The 22,928-nt window shown below is 41.2% G+C and overlaps 1 long non-coding RNA gene across 5 annotated transcripts in view; it reads left to right on the top strand.

The window, feature by feature from the left end:
• LOC139035637 (uncharacterized) overlaps positions 1–22,928 on the top strand; it is a 51,994-nt gene that overhangs the window by 5,515 nt on the left and 23,551 nt on the right. For 4 of the 5 annotated variants that reach the window (XR_011488279.1, XR_011488282.1, XR_011488284.1 and 1 more), the window contains exon 2: positions 14,343–14,475. This is a non-coding gene — a long non-coding RNA (uncharacterized lncRNA). Of the gene's footprint in view, positions 1–7,504; positions 10,474–14,342; positions 14,476–22,928 lie in introns of those variants that run through there. The other variant, XR_011488280.1, reaches the window with a different exon arrangement.

Below are 22,928 nucleotides of genomic sequence, written 5' to 3'. Positions count from 1 at the left end.
AGGGAAGCCCAGGGCAAACTGGCTGTCCATCCGTCAACATGTAGGCAAAAAGATAACCAGGTAATTAAACAGGAACTATTGGTGAAAAGGAGGAGTTGCACTGTGAACAAGCAGAACAACTTCCCTCTAGAGGAAAAGGGAGATAGTACTGGGGAGGAGAACTTTTGAAAGGGTCTCAGTAGAGATTGGAGAGATTCAAGAGGACATTATATCCATACATTGAAAACAAGTTGCCATTTAAAGGAATCATCAGAAAACTAGAATTGTTGACATTGAATCTTGACATATATGATTATCAAAATTAATTTCAGGGACTTCCCTGGAGGTCCACTGGTTAAGACTGTGTGCTTCCACTGCAGGGGTTATGGGTTCCATCTAAGACCCCACAGGCTGCATGGTGTGGCCAAAAAAAAAAAAAAAAATTAATATCAAAATTCCACAGAAGTCTGAAAAAAATAGATGCAGCCAAGGACTGAATTAGAAATTTGGAAAATAAATTTGAAAAAAGAAATCTTCTGAAACTTAGAGACATGATGTCAAAAGAGAGGGGGAAAATGGTTGGGGAAAGATCTAAGCAGTTCACTTTTGAGGGAAAGAGAATATGGAGAAGAGGATGTGACTTTTCTCAAAAGAGAGAAATGACTTGGTCTTCAGATTGGAAAGGGCTCATCTCAGTACATATTGGTGACATTTTTGCCCTGTAAGAATAAAAGGAATATTCTTAAAGTTTTCAGAAGAAAACATTAAATTGCCTGACTAAAGTCACACTGGATCAGAAAACTACAAATAGCAACAGTGGATGTTAAAAGATGAAGCACCAAGTTCCAGGTTCTGAAGGAAATGGTTTGAACACATAAATATACACCAGCTAAGCTAAGCCTAAAAATACCTGCAGACACAGATAAGGACTCGGCAAGATCATCTTCTCTGTACTTTTTCTAGAAGAGTTACTCAGAGCTGTGCTAGAGCCAAGCAGAAAAGGAAGCCAGGAAAGAGAAAAACATGGGCTCCAAGAAGCCAGTCTAGGACAGTGACAGTATGTCTTCAGATGAAGACAGTTGCTCTGCAGCCTAGAGTAGTGAGTTCAAATTAGAACAGGAAGTCAGAGGGCTCCATGGAAACCGTTTTCAGGAAGAAAGTGGGTAACATCTTGCAGATCTTGTGATTAGGATCTAGACAAGTCACCCCAGCCTGCTATCAGTGAGATGGTGGCATGAGTCTTTCCCCACCAACCCCCAACAAGATAAAGAATGGCCTCTAGATATTCTAGAAAATACAAGGAAACACTCTACAGGGGAGTCATGGTCTGAATATGAAACAAGTCAGTTTTGAGCTGTTGGTGGTATATGAGAACTAGTGACAGGCCCTCTGAACTAAATACAGCCTTTTTGGACTTGTAATGGGTACTTGGTATATGCATTTGCCTCTGTTGAGTGTGCTTTTTTATTCCTGAACATGGCTTGTCATTTTTATAGCATATTTTCTTTATATATTAGCTTTTCCATAATATATTTTGGAAGAATCACCTAGAGAATAAACTTAGCTATAAATTTTGTTCTCATTCTTTCTCTCTTTCCCTGTCAAAAGAAAAAAGGAAATAGATTTTGTAGTTTTTAACATAGTAATGGTGTCTTTGAATTTTACTTTTTTTCATTCTCATGTCAAACATATTTATTGTCTATCTTTTTAATTTTTATTTTAAATAAATTTTTATTGGTGTATAGTTGATTTATAATGTTAGTTTCTGCTGTACATCAAAGTGAATTAGTTATATGTGTACATATATGTATACACACTCTTTTTCATATTCTATTCCCATATAGGTCACTACATAGTATTGAATAGAGTTCCCTGCACTATATAGTAGGTAATTATTAGTTATCTATTTTATATATAGTAGTAGGTATATGTCAGTCCCAATCTCCCAATTTATCTTCTTCCTGTATTCCCCATTGGTAACTATAACTTTGTTTTCTATATCTGTGACTCTATTTCTTTTTTGTGAATAGATCTACTTGTACCATTTTTTTAGATTCCCACATATAAGGGATACATTTGTCTTTGTCTGTCTGACTTACTTCACTTAGTATGGCAATCTCTAGGTCCATCCATGGCATGGAAAATGGCATTATTACATTCTTTTTTTTATGACTGAGTAATATTCCAGTGTGGGTGTGGATGTGTGCGTATGTTTATCCCACATCTTTTTTATCCATTCCTACATCGGTGGACTTTTAGGTTGCTTCTGTGTCCTGGCTATTCTAATTAGTGCTGCAGTGACCATCGGGATAAATGTATCTTTTTGAATTATGGTTGTCTCTGGATATATACCCAGGAGTGGGACTGCTGGATCATATGGTAACTCTATATTTTTATTTATTTATTTTTAAAGGCATCTCCATCCTCTTCTCTGTAGTGACTGTTGCCAATTTACATTTTCACCAACAGCGTAGGCATGCCCCCTCAGTAGTGTCCAGCTCTTTGTGACCCCAGGGACTGTAGCCGGCCAGGCTCCTCTGTCCATGGGATTTTTCCAGGCAAGAACACTGGAGTGGGTTGTCATTTCCTTCTCCAGGGGAAATTCCTGACCCAGGGATCGAACCTGTGTCTCCCGCGTTGGCAGGCAGATTCTTTACCACTGTGCTACCTAGGAGGACCAACAGGAGGGTTCCCTTTTCTCCACATCCTCTCTAGCATCTTTGGTTTATAGATTTTTGATGATAACCATTCTGAAGTGTGAGGTGATACATACCTCACTGTAGTTTTGATTTGTATTTCTCTAATAATTAGTGATGTTAAGCATCTTTTCATGGGCCTCTTGGCAATCTGTATGCTTTCTTTAGAGAAATGTCTGGTTAGATCTTGTGCCCATTTTTTGATTGAGTTGTTTATTTTTTGATATTGAACTGAATGAGCTGTTTGTATATTTTGGAGACTAAAGTATAACCTTGTCTGTTGCTTGATTTGCAAATATTTTCTCCCATTCTGAGGGGTGTCTTTTTGTTTTGTTTATGGTTTACTTTGTTGTGCAAAAGCTTTTAAGTTTAATTAAATCACATTGTTTATTTTTGTTTTTATTTTCATTACTCTAGGAGGTGTATCAAAAATGCTGTGTTTATGCCAGAGGGTGTTCTGCCTATGTTTTCCTCTAAGAGTTTTATAGTATCTGCTCTTACTTTTAAGTCTGTAATCCATTTTGAGTTAATTTTTGTGTATAATGTTAGAGAATGTTCTGATTTCATTCCTTTATATGTAGCTGTCCAGTTTTCCCAGCACCACTTATTGAAGAAACTGTCTTCACTGTATATTTGTGCCTCCTTTGTCATATATTAGGTGACCATAGGTGTGTGGGTTTGTTTTTGGATGTTCTATCCTGTTACATTGATTTATATTTCTGTTTTTGTGCCAGTGCCATACTGTTTTGATGACTGTAGCTTAACTTTGATGACTTGTAGTATAGTCTGAAGTCAGGGAGCCTGAAGACTTTGAATGGTGATTAGACAGTCATTTAAGCTCAGCATCTGGAAACTTAAACTTATGGCCATTAAGAAGCATAAGCTTCAAAAAAAATACCCATTAACACCAAAGCCTCATATTTCATAATCATTTTGAAAAGTTCCTTAGTAACTAATAGGTCTTGTTTTGAGGAAATATGTATAGATATGTATAAAGGTCAGTCACTCCTCTAGTTTCCCTTCCCTTTTTTCCTGCTAAATCCAAGTAAAATGAAATGAGATAATTTTTTAGAAATGTTGTTTTTTTAATTGCAGTATAATTGACATACAGCATTTCATTAGTTTCAGGTATACAACAAAATGATTCCACATCAAAGAAAATTTAAAGTGGTTATCTCTCGGTTGTGGGTTTAGAATGATGTGTGTGTATGTGTATAGTTTCTTTCTTGATACTCCACTTTCCACTAGTCATTGCTTTCCTGCTTATAAACTCTTTTTTTTTATGAAGGAGCTCCCCTATTTACTGATAGCAGGTATAAGTTTTCACACTTATACAAGTGTGCCTGCCTACAAGATTTCAGTTTCTCAAGGACCGGGCTTGGCCTCTGGCCTGGCTCACTCAGCCTCAGTTTGCCCCCACTAGGTCCTGGAGGCACCCTGGGCAGATGAGAGCCCTTGGCCCCGTGCCTCGCTGTCTGCACTCTCACAGGCACCCTCCACGCTCTGAGGGAAAAGAGAGGCAGGCGGCCAGTCCAGGTAAGCGTGCTGACCAGAGCCCATGCTGCGAGAGCATGGAGCTCTCTGTACCAATCATTAGACTTTCAAAGTTGCATAAAGTATATATCAGAAGCCCAAATACTAATGTCAAACCAGCACAAAAAACAAAGCAATCAATAAATAGTCTGGGAGGAACAGACTAAACTCAAGAGTTTCTTCTCATGAATAAGTGTTTGTGGGGACAAGACATTTTTGGAGAGGTGAATCGGCTTATTTATTTGTGGAAATTTGAGGAATTGTCACGAGGGCCTGAAAGGATAATGAATTTAGGAAACTCTCAAATGTTGGTATCATCATGGAAAAGCCTTTCATGGAAAGGAGAGAAAAAGCACAAAATTTGTTTCCTCCCCTTAAACTATAGATTCTTCTCCTTGCCATGCTTTCCTGCAGACAAGGAAGGTCTTTAGGAGAGAGAGTGAGCATAGAACGAGGGAAAAATGCAGAGAGGACATGGGAGCTTGTCATGAGGATGAAACCCCAAGAGGCAATGAGTACGTCACCCTGGACCATGAGTCACAGAGTGATGCATCAGTCTGTGGGTCAATTTCTTTTCTTTTCTCCTAGATCTTGGCATATCTTGACTTTCATCTCTATGTTCTGCTTGTTGCATTTATGCTTCAAAGAGGAAAGGCCATTTTTAACATCTTCATAGCACCTACATGCTTCTTTTTGGAAGGCAAAGTCATTAGGATGCATCTACATCCCAAATCAAATATAATTTTTTTGTAACTGGGCTTCCCTGGTGGCTCAGATGGTAAAGAATCTGCCTGCAATGCAGGAGATCCTAGTTCCGTCCCTGGATTGGGAAGATCCTCTGGAGAAAGGAATGGCTACCCACTCCAGTATTCTTGCCTGGAGAATTCCATGGTCAGAGGAGCCTGGTGAGCTATGGTCCATGGAGTTGCAGAGTTGGACATGGCTAAGCGACCAACACTTCCACCTTCTTGGTAAATATTTTTGAGAGAATACTATGTTGAATCATATGAAATTTCCATTTTTAAAGTCCCCCCCCAACAAAAGTCATGCATTAGCAGTTTTATGCTGTTTAATAATTTTGCCTTAGAAATTATTTGGCTGTAAGTGCTACATTTAATTTACCATTAATTGGAATTCCCTGGTGGTCCAGGGGCTAGGACTTGGCGCTTTCACTGCAGTGGCCTGGGTTCGATCCCTGGTTTGGGAACTAGGATCCTCCAAGCTAAAAAAATAAAAAAACCCATAATTTATCATTATTGACAATTTCTCTGCAATGACTACATATAGGCTGGGGATTTATATAAAGTGAGAAATTTTTACCTATGGATTATTACTAGGGTACTGACACTTGAGATGCTCATGAATATGAAAGGGAATAATTAATGGAGTTGACTTAATGTGGCATTGGTAAACCATTCTTTAAGTATTTATTAACCAAAACCTCCTCGTTGTTGTTTTTATTTTGGTTGGCTCTTGGGGGCAGGCTCTGATGGGTGGTTTGTGTGCAGGAGGTTTATTAGAGGGACTATTGGGGAAGGAACCACACTGGATAGAGGGAGGGCCGGGCTGTAGGTAGTCACAACTGGCCTCAGCAGCTGCACAGAGAGCTTAGAGCAAGGATGGCCTTCACACTGGCCAGTTTGGGGCCCCAGTCTCTGGATGCAGGCTGCCATCTGTCCTGGGAAGGGACCGTCCAGAGTGCTGGCAGCTGAGAGCTGTCAGCCAACACGCCCCGCTGTCCTAACATGGGGATCTGGGAAGAACAGTCTAGCATTTACGAGACTGCCAATATTTTTAAGGTCTTCTTGTAGTACCCTAGCACTGGGCTTGGGGTGGGCAGAGGGATCCATGGCCTGTGTAAGGAGCTGATGGGATTGAGGCTTTTAAATAGACTTTTGGCTTTTAGGGAGAGAAAGGCTTAAACAGACTTAGGAGGGAAAGGAAGGGCATTCGGCGAGACTTACCAGCAGATGTCAAGGTGGAGAGAGCTCTGGGCAGAGTCAGGAGTCCTGCCTGTCAGAGCCTCAGTGGTTTCACCAGTGAAGCAAGGGGGCTAGACTTAACGACCCCTGTATCTTCTTCCAGCTCTGGCACTGGACGGTGCTCTGAGTCTCACCCCAGTGGCCCCAAAGCAGAGCAAATCAGTGTCACTAATTGGTTCAGATTTGAACTGGGCAGCTTGTGAGTTTTCTGCTTTCTTGCTCAGCCTCCTGGGGATTGGTGAGGCAGAGATGAAGACAGGACCCAAGCCAGGCCATTTTATAGAAGATCATGTTCATTTCTCCCTGTGTTATCTTGGGACTCTGAACAGGCACATCTGTGAATAGGACAGTTCATTTCATTACTGGCAGATCATACAGCAGTCACAGAAAGAAAAAAGAAAGAAAAGCAGGAAAGGAACCAACAACTAGAAAACCAGTTACTCAGTCATACGCCTGCTGTGTTCACTCGGGCAGCACGTGAAACAAAGCAGAGATGATTCATGTGGTCCCTGTGAGCACACAAACTTGTGACACATCCCATATTTTTTCAGGGGTGATGAAAAAGTTTTGGAGGTGGATATTGGTGAATGGTTGTATAACAGTATAAATTCACTTAAAGCCACAGAACTGTGCACTTAAAATGGGTAAATGGTAAGTTTTAGGTTCTGAGTATTTCCCCACAATTTATAAAAAATAGAACAGACATGGCCCTAAGGGTTTGCGGGTTGCATAGAGATGTGACAAAGTAAAAGTCATGCAGTTACACTGATGAAATCAATTACAGCCAGATGAAAAGCAATCTCACAACCTGAATGCCGCCCATGATGTACTCACCGCAGTATAAATATAGAGTGGTGGAAGGAACCAACCTGGACATCAGCTGGCTTCAAAGCCAAACCCTGCCACTACCTAGCTGTGTCACCTTGGACAAGACCCCTAACTGCTCTGAGCCTGCCTCTTATTTATAAAATAAAAATGACGATATTGGACTCACACATCTGTTAAATTGAACAAGACATTGCAGGTCAGGCATTTAGCATATTAACTGGCTCCTAGCAGACCTTCTCTAAAGTGTTTCCTCTCTGCAAGTGAAAGGTTGCAAATACAGTATGTAGTGGGACACAGAAATTAACTTGAAAAACAGTAAGGATAAAATAAAAAACCAAAAAATATGGAGAAGTTATTTGGGTAGTAGTCCCTGGCAGAGGCAGACCAAGTGCTGAGCAAGAATGCTCTAAATTGCTAAAAAAGCCTTTAAAACTTGTTATTAGTCAGAGTAATGGCCTAGCTGTTGAAACTAAGACCCCTCCCCCAATTATAATAGCTTAAACAAGATGGAAGCTTATTTTTCTCAGTGTAATAGTCTGGAGGTGAGCTGTCCATGCTGGCAAGGCAGTTCTATTTCTCAACACAAGATTTCCATTTCTGAGTCCAAAGTGTTTGCTTTAGCTTGTGACATCATTTAGGTAGCGGGAAGGGGAAAGGCCAGGGGCAGAATGCATGTTTCTTTTAGGGGCATAACTCAGAAATGACACACCTCATTTTTCTACCCACACCCTACTGACCAAACGCAAGCTCTGAAGGATGCTGAGAGAGTAAACTCCAGCTGGAGTTGCGTTAAGAGGGAAGCTTGGATGTTCCTGACACTTGGCCATCTCAACCACAGAACTCATGTTATATTTTCTCTATTTTATCACCACAGGTTTTAACATAGACACACAAAAGAAAGAAACAAAGCTAACACATTTCCCAAAATGGAGGCACAGTTTCTTGCTCATTAATTCCTTGATGAACGAATGCAAGAAGGACGAAGATCTGAGGCTGTTGGCGGCCAGCCTCAAACGCGCAGCTCTCCTCTCCTCACTGTGCACACTCTCAGGTCCTGTCTCCAATCTCAGAGCCTCTTTCTCCCTGCAGTCGCTTCCAGTGTCTTCGGTAGCCCGATGTCCTCTTATGAAAAATGGAATTGGGGAAGGAATTTGGGAGGGAGACAGGTAGCTGAGGAGAATGGACACATCTCTTCGGCTTTCGTTGCCCTTTGCTCTAGTTCTCTTAATTGTTCTCCATGTGGTTTTCCAGGTCTGGGACCAGCCTGATACCCTCATGCAGTGTCCAGTTGGAGAAACAGTATAACAGTGGGGTGCCAGGATGTGGGGGGAGTTAAGGCTGTAGGCTTTGGAGCCAGACAGCTTCGTTTTGAATTCCCATTTGGTCCACTGTTATCTGGGTCACCCTGAGTGAAGTATCAATACTGTCCCTCTCTAGTCATCAGTTTTTTATCTGTTAATATTAAATAGGGGTTAGTAATAGTCTGTGACCACAACATAGAAAGCTCTGAAACTACGGTTTTTAGTAACTCACTAGAGGGCAAAACCTGGCCTGATCTGATCTGCTTGGCAGGAAACTAACATTGATGTGAAACTGTTATTTTGATTTAACCCACTTAAAAAAATCATTGTGCATTTTGCTACAGAAATGTTCATGTGTTTGATTAGGGGACAGTCCCAGACACACACAGGAGTCATGTGTGTGGGTCATGTTTTTTATAACCTGAAAAATTTTGAATTTGTAAAACTCTGGACCCCAAGAATTTCCAATAAGGGGACTGTTCCCCAAGGGCTTCCCCAGTGGCTCAGATGGTAAAGAATCTACCTGCAATGCAGGAAACCTGGGTTCCATCCCTGGGTCAGGAAGATCCCCTGGAAAGGAAATGGCAACCCACTCCAGTATTCTTGCCTGGAGAATTCCATGAACAGAGGAGCCTGGTGAGCTACAGTCCCTGCGGTTGCAAAGAGTCAGACATGACTGAGCAACTAACACACACACTGTGACCCATTACTGTCCTCCTTAGAGCGTGTCATCTAGAAGGAACACAAGACTTTGGTTGTGTTAGTTTGCCAGCTTAAAGTATAATATGAGGTGAGGGGAGTGTCTGGATAATATCAGGTCAGTGTCAAAACTCAAATTCATCTTCATCCATGAGGTGGCAAAATATGGCTTCAAAGGTACGGTTAGGTGGATTTGCACGGCTCCTGGGAGGTGCTCAGGAGAGTCCCACAGTGCTCTGGCCTCAGCCATTCCCCAGCCAGTGGTTTCATAGATGATTTCTGATAAATGAGTTCTCGAGGCTGTCAGCAACAGAAGGCTACATGCGCTAGTTCAAAACAAAATATTCTCAAGGAACACGAGGTCATGAGACAGCTGGACCTTAGGGATGTTCTGGAACTAGGAGTCAAAGCCCCATGGAAACTTAGGGATCCCCTTCTGTCTCTTTTTCCTGCTGGCCTGCAAGTCTGCTCTATCCATCTATCTATTTGTAGGGGAGTTTTCTCTACTTTCTAATCCGCTTGATAGAGATGGCCATTACCAACAGCTTCCGCATCATATTTCCTCCATTTACGAGCACAACCTGTTTGGGGTTGAATTCGAGTCCACATTCCCAGGAGGGCGACACTGGCGGGTCCAATGGCTGAGGAGGCGTGGTGGGGAAGAGTGACAGGGCCACCTCCTCAGGCCCCGAGTGCCCACGCTGGGCCTGGGTTCCTTCCACAGGCCTGCATCTGAGCGTCTGAACACAGGACTTCCCCAGTGCCCTGTGAGGATCCATGACCCTTTCTTGGCCATCCACTCCTTGGAGCTGCAAGCTGCTTTCATCATAGCTCTTCCTCATTCCTTCTGCTGGGAGATAAAATCTAGAGAAGCCCAGTCCCAGAAAGTCAATAGCAGCAGAAATCCCTCACCTTCTCTTGACTTGGGAGACAAATCCATGCCTTACCAGGGTTTCACTTAATTGCCCCCCCTTTATACCTGTCATTACCTAGTACTTGGCAGGTTTGCTAAGTGGGACAGAAAGCAAAGGTCTACTCTAGCCCACTCCATGAAGTATTTACTTCTTGCACTTTTGGAGGGCTTTTGGGGAGGGTAGCAAGCCTTCTGACTTGGGAAGACAAGACACTTAAAAACTCCAGGCTGCCGCTGTCAGTCTGCATGATTGAAGGTAATTAGCCTAGGATGAGTTTTTTCATATAAAGATAGAGGAGAAGAAAGAAATGCTTCTGTCCTTGAGCATTTACTTGCGGATCAGAAAGTTTATTCTGAGCTGAATTCCCTAAGATCTTGTGCAAACGTGTGTTGCAGTCGCTGGTTCTTTCTTGGCATCTGAGCTAACGCAGAATTCTTTCCAGCCTCCCAGTTCTGTGGATTGACCATCTGGGGAAGGACTAGTGATGCCGTGTACCTGCAGAGAGCAGATGCTTCTAGGCCTCCCAGCAGTGGCCTCTCTGGTCAGTTTGGTCAGTTTCCCCAGGGAGTAAAATGGGCCCTCTCTCCCAATTGCCATGCCAGCAAAACATAGCTATCTTCAGCTTAAGGTGTCATACTTCAGGTGCTTGCAACCAGTATTCAACAACTGTCTTTGTGGTTTTGGTACAACCAGGTCTTGGTAGAAAGAGGTGTGGTCTTGAAGTCAGGGTGCCTGGGCTTCTGTCACGGCTCTGCCACTATGAAAACACGGGCAAGCTGCTCACTCTTCCTGGATTTTGGTTTTCTTGTTGTGAAGCAAGAGTTGTACTCATTGAGTTCCTGCTCTAACTTGCTTTCGAGTGTCACAATTGAGAGCATTCCACACCTTTACCAAAAAGTGTGTATTCTGGGAAGGTGAAACTGAGAAGAGCCAGTTCTGTTAGTTTGCTAGGGAGACTGTAACAAAGTGCCATGGACCGGGCGGCTTAGACGATGGAAATTTATTGCTTCATAGTTCCAGAGGCTAGACATCACAGATCAAAGTGTCAGCGGGGTTGGCTCCTCCCGAGGGCTTTGGAGGAGAACCTGTCCAACACCCCTCTCCACGCGACTGCTGGCCTCAGTTCTTGGTGTTCCTCGTCTTCCCTGCTTTTGTGCTCACGTCGCATTCTCCCTGTGTCTGTCTGTCTCTGTGTCCACATTTCCCTTTTTATAAAGACACTAGTCATATTTGATTAGGCCCACCCCAATGATCTCATTTTAACTTGATTACTGTAAAGACCCATTTCCAAGTAAGGTCACACCCTGACTGTTCTAGGAGTTAGGATTTCAATGTATCTTTTTTGGAGAACACAATTCAGCCAGCCCATAACAGCAGTCGCAATGCATGGTTAAATATTTCTGTATGGAAGGGATGAAGAAATGGACTAAAAATAGATTTTTAAATTTTTTCAATTAGATGATACCTTTCTCTTCCATGGAATACTTGAAGTTGAGTTTATCAGCTGATATTGGGTTTGAGATGCAGTGTCCTTTCAAAGGGTTCCCTCTGAGGGAATACTGCATGTTCCTTTTTTTCGTTGTCCTCCCTGCTTGCTTGCTTATCCCTTTCTTTTGTGTCTCCAGTTCCAGTTGTATTAATTCCCACTCTGTTCTCTATTCTCCTTCATCTTCATCTTCCTCATCTTCAGAAAATAAAGGGAAATCTGTTCTTTATTCTGTGGTTCACTACTCAGAGTAAAAATGCAGCCATCGTCCTCACTGAATCATGACTTCTGCTTTCAGAGCCTCTTCTTCCTCCCCACTTTTCCAGGGACTTATAGAAACCTTGGGACTGGAGGAGTCCTGACATGTTTTCAAGTCCACAGGTGGCTTGGGTCTCCTTGAACGGCCTACATTTTTAGGCTCTGCATAAGCATCTCTCCTCCTGAGGCATATTAGATACTGTTTTCTTATGTCAACTGAAAATCCACTTCTCCATTCTGTCAGCAGTAAGCTGGCTAGAGTGTGACAGAGCAAAGCCGTTGCATCTCCCATGGGAAGCCCTTGGAAGCAACACCAGCCCCTCAGGTTCAGATTCCTCTTCTCATTTGAGAGGCATTTTCTCTGGTTCTCCTAGTTATTTAACCAATCAGTTTCAGGATCTATGTCTAATTAGTTGAGATAACTTGAGTAGGTGATATAACTTCTTTGAACATGAGGATTCACACCCTTGACCTGAGTTATAGCTAAAAAACTGTAATTTCAAGGCTCTGCTCTCTTTCTGTCTAGCTTCATTTTTCCAAATCTATCTTTTAATCCACAGAGTGAAGATCATAGTACTTGCCTCCCCTCACAGGACTGTTTTGAAATCGAAGGTGATAGTATTTGTCTTTTTTTTTTTTTGCTAGTAACTACTGCTGCTACTACTAAGGGCCTAGCAGGAGTTCTTTTTCTAGACAGAATCAACACTGGAAGTAAATGAAAAACTCTTAATTGCAAGTCACCCTGAGCTTCTAGGAAGTGGCTGGGGACAGGATGTGTGGGAAAGAATTATTCAAAGAATTACTACCAACCTGTGGCCCAAGATCTGACTGTTGGGCAGCTTGTTGAGATGCCTGGGAAATGGCCAAGTTGAGTTCTTAGAAGGTCAAACCAGGGAGAAGTGCATTCACTGTTTTGGAACAGATGAAGCACAACACAGGATGATTGACAACCTTTTGATCCACCCCTCCATCCATATCAAGAACTAGCTCTCTTTGATTTCAGAGACTTGAAGAGAAAAGGTACAGAAAAGAGTTATTTTACGTATTAAAAAAAAATCACAAAAAATTATAGCAGTTTGTTTCTTCCTGGCTGGCCCTCACATGTCTCTCTTCTGGCATGGAGAACAAAAGAGCTCTGTGGACAGATTATAGTGCACTTACCAGTAGAACAGAAGGGGTCCTCCGTTGTGGACTTGACCCAGAGGCCCCCACTTGGTAGCACTGATGGTTCCATGCAACTGCTAAGTGTTGTTTCATCCTTGGGGTTTGCAGGTGAGTTTGTAGTCATACTGGGCTTCTTGTTGCCACTCGCGTGTGTAAGAGTGCATATAGTGGTCTTCTCAGCCACTCTAATGAAGGCTGAAGAGCGGTTGCTTTCAAGAGCCCAAGGGCTTGGCATCTGTCATGCTTACACATAAATGATTTTAGAATCCAGAGAATCGCATCAGAAGCTAATTAAAGTCAAGCCTAAATTATTTATCTGGGTCAGATTTTTGTTCACTCTCTTATTCAAGAAAAAGAGACTATTGCTCTGCTAGTATCATAAATCTCTTCTGTGATCGTAAGAAAGCTCTATGGCTTTCTGATACCCTAGTGATTGTTAATTTTTGTTTGGGATCTGACCTTGGTATTAAAAAAATCTAACAAATTTACCCAAATCTTTATTACTACTATGTGTGATCAACTGAAAACTTGTTATGTAGCATTGGTGAAACTACCTGGTAGTGATATGACTGCATGTTTAGAGATGACAGAAATAAGTTTGAACCTTTATCATTTAGAAAAGCCCTAAGGTCAGCAAAATATAAAGTACACATAATTTTTAAACATTAAGGTGACTATATTAGAGCAGTCATTCTCAAACTTTTATGTATATCAGGGTTACCACAGTAGGTCTTTGCTATAGCCTTTCAAATGTTTTTTTTTTTTTTCTTTACAAAAAAAAAAAAACACCCCAAAACTCCACTGATGATTCTGATAAGCTCCATTTCACAAAATAGTCTTTTACATTTTTAAACTCTGTCAGCACTGGCCCTTGTGATGTTAGTTGTTCTCACTAACCCAATTACTTCCCTTCGTTTTAGTTATAAACCATAAGCATACTTTTAAAGCATTGAGGCTAATTTACAAACTCTTAACTAAGGAATTCTACTGTTCCCAAAGTAATTTATTTCTCTTTCATCCATTGTTCAGCTCTTATGACTTTTGTCTTTAATCCTTTTCTTAGCTAAAAACAACAAACAAAAACCTCAAGAAAAACAGAGTAGGGAGTAATTTCAGAAAAATCCTTTAAATAGCCATGTATTAATACATGTGTCTTCATGTATGCAACTGTGTTAGTCTGCAGCTTTTCAGGTTGCAATATCAGAATCAACCTCAAATGAGCTCGAGCAGAAAAGTGAATTTATTGGCTCGTGAAACTGGAAAGTCCAGACATGCAGCTGTGTCAGCTTGATTTAGAGGGTCTGTTAGCCACCCCGGCTTCCTTCACAATCTGAGCCTCCTTTTCTCTCATTGGACGCAGGCTCCCTCCATGTGGCTAACAGCAATGTCCACAAGCAGCCTGAGAGTCACGAACCTATAAGCAAATACCCTAATAGCTAAGCACCCATAGCTAAGCACCCTGATAGAAAGATCTCTCTTCTAATGTCTGCATTTACCTCTAGGAAAGAGCCCATCTATCACCACCTGCTCGGGTCCCATCTCGTTGCTGTGATGGTACACTATGATTGACAGCATCACCTGGACTATATAGAATGTGAAGGAACCCTCCAGAGAAAAAGCTGCCCTAGAGAAGAGGTTGGCAACTTGTTTTCTAAAGTAAATATATTAGGCTTTACGGGCTACATAAATCACTGCTGCATGTTTGTTTTCTTCTGCTAAGCCTTCTTAGTACTGCCATGAGGAAAAGGTACTGGAAGTAGGATCAAAACTGAGCATAAAAAGGGAAACAGGGACAAAGGAAAGAGAATGCATAAAAACGAGTGAGGGAAATTGGAACATATTTTAGGAAGTATTAAGGCCATATATTTGTTATTATAAAACAAAATGAACTTTAGAGATATGAAGTTAAAAAATTATTGGCATCTACCCTTTGAAAAATAAAAGGAAAATTCATTTTACTTACGTAGAGCAACAGGAAAAGACTGTGGTTCATGTTCGTACAAAGTTCTTATAAGAAAAAATAGAGAAGAATAACATTCCTTCTGATGAGGAAAGCACATAAGAAGGACATGCTCACAAAGAAGATGAAAGCCATAACCTAAATTTAAAACAAGCTAAAATGAAATAAGAAAATGATAGAAGCTATGGAAGAACAATATAAATCAAAAGTGGAAATAAAAGGTAGAGAAACTCACAAATGAAGTATTTAGAAAAATACTGCAGAATGCTGTTATATTTTGCATAGTACTCTGAAAAACAGAGAAAGGCTGAGAAACTAGTTCTTTTTAGTCTACCTAAATCAAGAGGAAACCACCAGTTCAAATGATTCAAAAAGGCCTGATATGTTGTTTTGGGCTGGAGTTCTTTGAGCAAATGTGTCTATTCATAAGGAACCGAAAGGTAGTTTTTCTCTAAAGTGCTTATTATCATTCCTAATGTGGGTCTCTTAGAGTAAAAGTGTCAAGTATAATCTCTCTCCTTCTGAATATTCTACATGTTCACATATATATTCCACATATCTCTGTATACCTATACTCTCTGTGTATTCTTAAAGCAGTAGATCTAGAAAGTTTTTCAAAGTGACATTGGATAAGGATATGTGCTGAATTGTCACCTGGGCAGGTAGATGGCTTTGAGTATTCCAGTCTGAAGAAGGACACGTTCCAACCAAAGGAGTCAGTCTGTGTCTAGCAGACCGAGTCCCCTTTACTGAGTGTGAGTGCAGGGTATTTCTCCAAGTGCGTAGTCCAGGCAGGTTGTTCCCAGTATCCCACGGTACCGCGTACGCTGGCAAACCTTTGAGTAAAGCTCAAGGAGGTGGTCAGGGTAGAGAGCCCACCTCTGGCTCTCTTCATGGTTTTTTGCTCTTGGGGGTTGGCTGGTTGTAGATTTGTTAGGGTGCCCCCACCTCCTCCTTTCTGGTCTTTGGTCTCTTGTTGCCCACAGCCTGAGCTGGCTCAGTGGCGGTCTGGACTGCTGATGGACATCCTGGATTGCCTGCTCTTTCCTTCCCCACTTGGAAAGCTCTGCACGTAGGATTTATTTTCACCCCTTGTCCCAGCGCTGCAGGTAGCCAGCTGCCTGAGAAGTTGTTTTGATGAGGCTGATACCGCCCTTTCCAGCTCCTGCCGGCTCCTCAGTGAATAGCCTAGGTCAGCGTCAGAAGGAACTAAAAATAGCTGGAAATGCTCTAGCTCATCATTCTCAAGTAGCTGGGTCAGATGAGGCACCAGAAAGAGAGAATCGTGGAGCCTGATGTACAGCTCTGAGGCCTGCAGGCGCCTCTCTACAGGAAGCCTGTGTGTAGTTTTGACAGCAGAAGAGCAATAGGCACACACACACATTTACACACACCCATGCTCCACACACACTGCGCACACAATGACCAGGTACTGTAGAACCTTGTGGAAAATAAAATGCCTGTTGAATGTCTAGAGTTTGGCAAACAGTGGCTTCCTTGGAGGAAGTGACAGAAGGCCGGATCTGGAGTGAGATGGTGCATTGTGGACAGGCACGGGGTGAGGAAAAGAAGGAAAGACTTTCTTATGGCTGTTGCAGTGCAGCCAGGAAGATGAGCCTGGTGGCCTGTGGAGTCACACGGCCCTGGCTGGAAGTCTGACTCTCTTCCTCACGAGCTTGTTACTTTCTGTTTGTTTTCATCCGATGTTTTTGGCTCCCAAGTGGGGATGATGCCTGCCACAGAGAGCTGTTGAGGGGATTAAGGAAGGCCAGTCATGCAAAGTACCTAGCATGCCTAGCATAGAGTTAGCAAGCATAATTGTTCATTTTTTGATTTATGTGGGAAGTAGCACAGTCAGAAAGTCTGTTTACTCACTGCATTCCTGAAGCTTATCTGGTTATGGTTTGAGTGTGAACCCTAGGCTATTCCTGAGTGTGGCTCGGGAGTGGCATGATGTGGGGCTTCCTGGAGAGCTATGGTCTTGTGAGTATAAGACCAGGGTGGGTGCTGCTGTACTGGGTCAATTTAGGCCACTGGTTTCTAACTGCAGATCATGACCACTAGTGGTTCAAGACATCCAATTTTGTGGCCTAGAACCAGCATTCCCAAAACAGTAGACTAGAATAGACCCAAACAACAGATGCAGCAGTGTAAGAAGACTGCACCAGGTAAGGGTTTCGGTAACACATGTACGTAGTGTGTGAAATGTGTTTCTTACTAAAGATTATGGTCAAAATGTAGAAACAAACAAGTAAAAATTATGATCTGGAGAATCAGATATTTTGTTTAGGGAGTTCTGATTACACTGGGAGTTCAGGCCTTCTGACCTGTGAATTCCTGAGGTCTTTGTACCACTTGTAGTACTTTGGAGTTCTGTTGGAGAACAGTCTAATTTGACCATTTTTTGCCTAAAGCAGATGGAAGTTCTAGTCTGGAGTTCCCCACAAGAAGCAGGTGAATAAGGGCTACTTGAATGGTTGACCAGTTGAAAAGCACCGGTATTTGGCTGTAGATAATAAGGACCTGGAGGTAGGGAAAGAAGAGTCAGGTGGAGGATGAGATAAGGCAGGATGGTAGGGGTGGTGGAAGGGAGAAGTGAGCATTGTAAATAGGATTAGGAAGTGACATTTGCTCAGCAGTTACCTGGGGAATGTCTTCCAGGGGCGAGGCTCCAGCTTAGGCCTGAGGCCTGTGCAGCTAAAAGGTCAGGCCTTGTTCCAGCCCTCACAGAACATAGCATTTGGTGCAGAAACAGATGAAGGCCAGCCAAAGTAGTAGTTTTATCCAATGACTTCTATTTTTTACCTATTAAAATTTAATGTGTCCCTGAATATGACATGGGATTGAGATAGCTTTTCAACTGTTCAGTTCAGTTCAGTCACTCAGTCATGTCCGATTCTTTGCGACGCCATGAACTGCATGCAGCACGCCAGGCCTCCCTGTCCATCACCAACTCCCAGAGTTTACCCAAACTCATGTCCATTGAGTCGGTGATGCCATCTAACCATCTCATCCTCTGTTGCCCCGTTTTCCTCCTGCCCTCAATCTTTCCCAGCATCAGGGTCTTTTCAAATGAGTCAGCTCTTTGCATCAGGTGGCCAACGTATTGGAGTTTCAGCTTTAGCATCAGTCCTTCCAATGAATATTCAGGACTGATTTCCTTTAGGATGGACTGGTTGGATCTCCTTGCAGTCCAAGGGACTCTCAAGAGTCTTCTCCAACACCACAGTTCAAAAGCATCAATTCTTTGGCGCTCAACTTTCTTTATAGTCCAACTCTCACATCCATACATGACCACTGGAAAAACCATAGCCTTGACTAGACAGACCTTTGTTGACAAAGTAATGTCTCTGCTTTTCAATATGCTACCTAGGTTGGTGGTATATATATTATTTTGTTTTCTGTTCCTAGTTTCAAAACTAGCTGAGAGGGAGAGGAATGACGTGTTTCTCCCTCTCTGTGTACACACACACACACACATGGACACATGTGTGTATACATGTGTACAGAGTGCTAAATTAATTTGCTTTTGAGTTTTGTGATCCTCAGTTTTTTCAATGGGCTAGTGACTCATGATAGCAGAAAGCTCATCTCACCCTCCTCCAGCATTTGGGAAAATTCATTTCCAGAAGAGTCCTGGGCACCCCATGGTCTTGGCTGATGAGGTCAGCACTTGTAATTCTGTTTATTAAAAATGCTTGTTATTTCTTGATCACAACTTGCCCCTGATGGTGATCATAGATAACACAGAAACATATAGACTCAGAACTCTCTTTGGACATGGAAATTGTTGCTAGAAGGCTCCTTCAAGGTTTATTTATTTTTTTTCCAGGTTATCACATGTGAAGAGAAGAGGAAAGGAAATTTTTTAAAAATTTGAAGTATAGCTAATTTACACTGTTGTTAGTTTCAGGTGTATAGCAAAGTGATTGTTTTATATATATGTATCTATTCTTTTTCAGATTCTCTTCTGTTATGGTTTATTACAAGATACTGAGTATAGTTCCTGGTGCTATACAGCGGGATCTTGTTTATCTGTTTTATATATAGTAGTTCATATCTGCTAATCCCAAGCTCCTAATTTTTCCCTCCCTGACCCTCTTAACCCTTTGGTAACAATACATTTGTTTTCTATGTGAGTGAGTCTGGTTCTGTTCTGTAAATTAGTTCATTTCTATCATATTTTTAGGTTCCACATATAAGTGATATCATATGGTATTTCTCTTTCTTGGTCTGATTTATTTCACTTGGTATGTTCATCTCTAGGTCTATTCATGTTACTACAAATGGCATTCTTTCAGTCTTTTTTATAACTGAGTAATATCCACTATGTGTACATATGTATGTATTTATATATATACACACAGAAACATCATCTTCTTTGTCCATTCATCTGTTGATGGACATTTAGGTTGTTTTCATGTCTTGGCTGTTGTAAATAGTGTGGCTGTGAACACTGATTGCTGGATCATATGGTAACTCTCTTTTTACTTTCTTAAAGAAACTCCATACTGTTTTGCCTTGTAGCTTCACCAACTTACCTTGTCACTGACAGTGTAGTGGGTTCCCTTTTCTCCACATCCTCTCCAGCATTTTATTATTTGTAGCCTTTTTAATGATGGCTATTCTGACTGGTATGAAGGGGGTACCTCATTGTCTTTTTTATTTGACAACATGCAATATGAAGGATCTTTGTTCCCCAACCAGGGATCAAACCTGTGGTCCCTGCAGTGGGACCTCGGAGTCCTAACCACGGGACCACCAGGGAAGTCCTCATTGTTGTTTTGATATTCACTTCTCTAATAATTAACAACTTTGAGCATATTTTCATGTGTCCATTGGCCATCTGTACGTCTTATTTGGAGAAATGTCTACTTAGGTCTTCTGTCCATTGTTTGATTGGGTTGTTTGGTTTTTTTGTTGTTGAGTTGTGTGAGCTGTTTGTATATTTTTGGAAATAAAGCCCTTTTCGGTCACATCATGTGAAAATATTTTCTCCCTTTCCATAGGTTGTCTTTTTGTTTTGTTTATCGTTTCCATTGCTGTGCAAAGGCTTCTAAGTTTGATTAGGTCCCATTTGTTTGTGAAAGGACATGTTTTGACATGTTACTAGATTTGCAGAGCCTGGAAATAGTTTGAAATGTGTCTTTTTCCCAGAGCTAAGTCATTCCCCTCGTTCTTCCCTGTAGGAAAAATACTGTGACCTTTCTTTCCTCAGGCAGGCTAGGGTGGTGACAAGTTGTGTAAACCTAATGGAACCATTCTTGGCCATCTTTCACGGTGCCTTGTTCTCTAAGCAGAAGGGAGGGTGCTGCTGGTGAAGTTTTAGGATGGAGGTGATAAGGTTTATAAAGCACAAATCCTACATCAGGATCTGAGTAGTGATTTATACAGAACAGTGATTCTCTACCAGAGATGATGGGTATTTATGAATTCTCTAGTGGTCTATCCCAACTGCACAGACCCCTTTTGCTGTCATATCAAAGAACATATCGTATGTTCAGGAATAAATGTATCAATATGTTTTAGAAAAGCCCCACAGGTAATTCTCAGTCTATCCCTTTCCTACTCCACCTACTGATACAAAAGGGAATGCATGTAAACCCTGCTTAAAGATATAGAGAGTGGAGGTAAAAAATACAAGAACTGGAAGCTAAAAGCTTCAGGAAAAAAAAGGAACAGGAGGCACTATTTCTCAGATACATCTTTTCCTGCAGTTAAGTGTCCCCTGACAATCCTAAATGTGGCTTCTTGGGCATCACCATTATCTGAAGGGAGATGGCTGTTTGCCAGAGGCACATACTATCCCCAAAGCCTGGTAAATAAAGCTCTGAGCCCAGAGCTGGAAGTTCTGTTCCTTGTGAGTGCCACACTTTGTTGGCACCCCCTGGGAACCAGTGATGCAATGTGTAGTTTCAGCCTGCCTGGTTCAGAAATCCCCAGCAAACAAGTCCTCTGATTTAAAGGAAAATAGCAGCAATTATTTTCAGTAAATTTTTCATTTCAAAAATATTTTCATCCTTTTGGCATATTTTAGACATGTCTCTTCTAAGTAGCAAATAGTTGTATTAAAAAAATTCTTTTCACTGTATGTGTGTGTAGGGTATTTATGTACCATTGACGTACATGTTACATATATTGAATGTATGGAGCATACACCCCATTATTTTTATGTTTGCCCTACTTATTTTTGTTTTCTTTCCTGTCATTTTTGGCCAACTTTTGAAAAATTTTGATCTTTTCCTGTTTGAAAGTAACATACTTTGTTCCTGTTCCTATTAATTCAACATATTTAACCAAAGTCTAAAAACTGTCAATAAGTTTAATCTCATTCTGACAATTCGAGTGCCTTAGAACACTTTGAATTCCATTTACCTAGCTCCTGAGTTAGGCTATACCTGTAGACTTTAAATATTGTTCAATTTAAATTTGTTAGGCATTATCATTTTTTTTTCATATAATCAGTTTTGTTTAGTTGTCCTATATGTATTTACTACTTCTATTGCTCTTCATTCTTTTATCGCGTAGAATTTTCTTTATGAGGGTATGCTAGTGGCAATATTTCAGTGGTAGGTGACCTGAAAATGTCTTTATTTTTATTCTCAAAAAAATATTTTTTTATGGGAGTAGGGTTCCAGGTTGGCAGTTATTTCCTTTTAGGTCAGTGTGTTGTGTCTTGGCTTCCACTGCTCAGAGTCCAGTTGTTGGTCTCTGTCCTTAGAATGCATTTTTTTTTTGGTTTGTTTTTGGCCACGTAGCTTGCTTTGCTGGGATCTTAGTTCCCTGACCAGGGAGTCAACCTGGGCCCTTGGCAGAGGGAGCACAGAGTTGTAACCACTGGATCGCCAGGGAATTCCCACAATCTTTTTTTCTCTGGCTGCTTTTTTTTTTTTTTTTTTTTTGCTTTTTAAGATACTTTCTGTGCTATTTGCAGTTTCACTATAGCATGTCTCTGTGGTTTTTTAAAAAATTTGTCTTGCCTGGGATTCATTGAGCTTCTTTAACTTTTCACTTGTTGCTTCTTATCAGTTCAGGTAAATCCTGAACCCTAATTTCTTGACATATAGCTTCTACCCCATTTTTTTTTTCTTGTTTTATAGCTCTGATTAGACATGTTAGGCTCTTTCCCTCATTCATGTTGCTTCTTTCTGATTTTGTCCATTTGTTTTGTGCTGCATTCTGAATAATTCTGTTTTCTTTCTTCTGTCTTCCCTTTGGTTCTCTCTGCGGCTGTCTAATCTGATAATTTTAGGTTCTGTGTTTTTTATTTAAACAAATTCTGTTAATCTCTTTTTCACGTTTGTCATTCAAAAACTTTACTATTTCATGCAGGTATTTTCAAGCAATTTCATTAAAGAAAACATGCATGTTTTATAATAGCCCGTAATTTCCATGTCTGAAACTTCTGGATTCTTTTTCTGTCACTGTCATTCATGGTGTCCTGTTTCCTTGTGTGATTTCTTTGTGCGTAGCTCATTTTCCTTAGAACATTATTTTGGGAATTCTTTGAGGCTTAGGATGAAATTGGATCCTTTCAGAAGAGAATTTGCATTGTCAGGCATTTAGAGAATTCTACCAGTCCAATTTAATCTAAATTTGCAGCTTGAAGTTTCTGTAACACGTAGGGGTATGAATTTGGATTGCAACTAGGTGCATGGGCTAGCTTGCAGTGACACCTTCTTAGAGGTTTTTTTAAACTCAGTCTGCCTAGAGCTAAAGCAGTTTTTCTTGCAGGGCCCTCTTGGTGTGGGGGTTGGTTTACTGCTAGTTCATCATCCTGAAGTAGCTCTTTGCTTTGTAGAGTGTCTTTGATTTCTATTCACATTTCCTGTCAGGCCCTACAAACTGAAGCTCACAGTCCACAGGCTTGATAGATGCCCAAGGACAAAGGTACCTTCAGGGCTTGACTCTATTCTGGGTCTCCTTTTCACTTGGATTTTGACCTAGTAATTTCTTATTGTCCTGTTAGTTTAATACCAAAAAAAAAAAAGTTACCTGTTCATTTTTGTTGTTTTCAGTGGGACAGTGGTCAGAATTACCTAGTCTGTTTACATTTCTGGAAACAGAATCGTCTAGTTATAAAAATACCGAGAGCATTTGTCAAAATTTTGGTGTCGTTGGTTTACAC

This window comes from Odocoileus virginianus, chromosome 1 (assembly GCF_023699985.2).
Source record: "Odocoileus virginianus isolate 20LAN1187 ecotype Illinois chromosome 1, Ovbor_1.2, whole genome shotgun sequence".
Taxonomy (NCBI): Eukaryota; Metazoa; Chordata; class Mammalia; order Artiodactyla; family Cervidae; genus Odocoileus; species Odocoileus virginianus.
The sequence above is the reverse complement of the archived record's forward strand: the minus strand, read 5'-3'. Positions and strand labels throughout refer to the sequence as shown.